We start from the raw sequence: 3,150 nt of genomic DNA, 5'->3' as shown, positions 1-3,150 counted from the left end.
GCATTCACGTTAAATAGGGAACCATCAAAATCCGTTGAGATGACGCCTTATGAACTGTGGTTTGGCAAGAAACCAAAGTTGTCGTTTCTGAAAGTTTGGGGCTGCAATGCTTATGTGAAAAAGCTTCAACCTGATAATCTTGAACCCAAATTGGAGAAATGTGTCATAGGATATCCAAAGGAGACTATTGGATACATCTTCTATCACAGATCCGAAGGCAAGACTTTTGTTGCTAAATTCGGAAACTTTCTAGAGAAGGAGTTTCTCTCGAAAGAAGTGAGTGGGAGGAAAGTAGAACTTGACGAGGTAACTGTACCTGCTCCCTTATTGGAAAGTAGTGCATCACAGAAAACTGTTTCTGTGACACCTACACCAGTTACTGAGGAAGCTAATGATGATGATCATGAAACTTCAGAACAAGATACTGCTGAACCTCGTAGAATAACCAAAGTGAGATCCGCGCCAGAGTGGTACGATAATCCTGTTCTGGAAGTCATGCTACTAGATCATGATGAACCTACGAACTATGAAGAAGCGATGGTGAGCCCAGATTCCGCAAAATGGCTTGAAGCCATGAAATCTGAGATGGGATCCATGTATGAGAACAAAGTATGGACTTTTGTTGACTTGCCCGATGATCGGGAAGCAATTAAGAATAAATGGATCTTCAAGAAGAAGATTGACGCTGACAGTAATATTACTTTCTACAAAGCTTGACTTGTCGCAAAAGGTTTTCGGCAAGTTCAAGGGATTGACTACGATGAGACCTTCTCACCCGTAGCGATGCTTAAGTCTGTCTGAATCATGTTAGCAATTGCCGCATTTTATGATTATGAAATTTGGCAGATGGATGTCAAAACTGCATTCCTGAATGGATTTCTGGAAGAAGAGTTGTATATGATGCAACCAGAAGGTTTTGTCGATCCAAAGGGAGCTAACAAAGTGTGCAAGCTCCAGCGATCCATTTATGGACTGGTGCAAGCCTCTCGAAGTTGGAATAAATGCTTTGATAGTGTGATCAAAGCATTTGGTTTTATACAGACTTTTGGAGAAGCCTGTATTTACAAGAAAGTGAGTGGGAGCTCTGTAGCATTTCTGATATTATATGTGGATGACATATTACTAATTGGAAATGATATAGAATATCTGGATAGCATAAAGGGATACTTGAATAAGAGTTTTTCAATGAAAGACCTTGGTGAAGCTGCTTACATATTAGGCATTAAGATCTATAGAGATAGATCAAGACGCTTAATTGGACTTTCACAAAGCACATACCTTGACAAAATTTTGAAGAAGTTCAAAATGGATCAAGCAAAGAAAGGGTTCTTGCCTGTGTTACAAGGTGTGAAGTTGAGTAAGACTCAATGCCCGACCACTGTAGAAGATAGAGAGAAAATGAAAGATGTTCCCTATGCTTCAGCCATAGGCTCTATCATGTATGCAACGTTGTGTACCAGACCTGATGTGTGCCTTGCTATAAGTCTAGCAGGAAGGTACCAAAGTGATCCAGGAGTGGATTACTGGACAACGGTCAAGAACATCCTGAAATACCTGAAAGGGACTAAGGATATGTTTCTCATATATGGAGGTGACAAAGAGATCATCGTAAAAGGTTACGTTGATGCAAGCTTTGACACTGATCCGGACGATTCTAAATCGCAAACCGGATACGTGTTTACATTAAACGGTGGAGCTGTCAGTTGGTGCAGTTCTAAACAAAGCGTTGTAGCGGGATCTACATGTGAAGCGGAGTACATAGCTGCTTCGGAAGCAGCAAATGAAGGATTCTGGATGAAGGAGTTCATATCCGATCTAGGTGTCATACCTAGTGCATCCGGTCCAATGAAAATCTTTTGTGACAATACTGGTGCAATTGCCTTGGCAAAGGAATCCAGATTTCACAAGAGAACCAAGCACATCAAGAGACGCTTCAATTCCATCCGGGATCTAGTCTAGGTGGGAGACATAGAGATTTGCAAGATACATACGGATCTGAATGTTGCAGACCCGTTAACTAAGCCTCTTCCACGAGCAAAACATGATCAGCACCAAGGCTCCATGGGTGTTAGAATCATTACTATGTAATCTAGATTATTGACTCTAGTGCAAGTGGGAGACTGAAGGAAATATGCCCTAGAGGCAATAATAAAGTTATTATTTATTTCCTTATATCATGATAAATGTTTATTATTCATGCTAGAATTGTATTAACCGGAAACATAATACATGTGTGAATACATAGACAAACAGAGTGTCACTAGTATGCCTCTACTTGACTAGCTCGTTAATCAAAGATGGTTGTGTTTCCTAACCATGAACAAGGAGTTGTTATTTGATTAACGGGATCACATCATTAGGTGAATGATCTGATTGACATGACCCATTCCATTAGCTTAGCACCCGATTGTTTAATATGTTGCTATTGCTTTCTTCATGACTTATACATGTTCCTATGACTATGAGATTATGCAACTCCCGTTTGCCGGAGGAACACTTTGTGTGCTACCAAACGTCACAACGTAAATGGGTGATTATAAAGGTGCTCTACAGGTGTCTCCAAAGGTACATGTTGGGTTGGCGTATTTCGAGATTAGGATTTGTCACTCCGATTGTCGGAGAGGTATCTCTGGGCCCTCTCGGTAATACACATCACATAAGCCTTGCAAGCATTGCAACTAATGAGTTAGTTGCGAGGATGTATTACGGAACGAGTAAAGAGACTTGCCAGTAACGAGATTGAACTAGGTATGGGAGACCGACAATCGAATCTCGGACAAGTAACATATCGATGACAAAGGGAACAACATATGTTGTTATGCGGTCTGACCGATAAAAGATCTTCGTAGAATATGTAGGAGCCAATATGAGCATCCAGGTTCCGCTATTGGTTATTGACCGGAGACGTGTCTTGGTCATGTCTACATTGTTCTCGAACCCGTAGGGTCCGCATGCTTAAGGTTTCGATGACAGTTATATTATGAGTTTATGAGTTTTGATGTACCGAAGTTAGTTCGGAGTCCCAGATGTGATCACGGACATGACGAGGAGTCTTGAAATGGTCGAGACATAAAGATTGATATATTGGACGGCTATATTCGGACACCGGAAGTGTTCCGGGTGATTTCGGACAAAACCGGAGAGCCGGAG

This window comes from Triticum dicoccoides, chromosome 1A (assembly GCF_002162155.2).
Source record: "Triticum dicoccoides isolate Atlit2015 ecotype Zavitan chromosome 1A, WEW_v2.0, whole genome shotgun sequence".
In the NCBI taxonomy this organism is placed as follows: Eukaryota; Viridiplantae; Streptophyta; class Magnoliopsida; order Poales; family Poaceae; genus Triticum; species Triticum dicoccoides.
The sequence above is the reverse complement of the archived record's forward strand: the minus strand, read 5'-3'. Positions refer to the sequence as shown.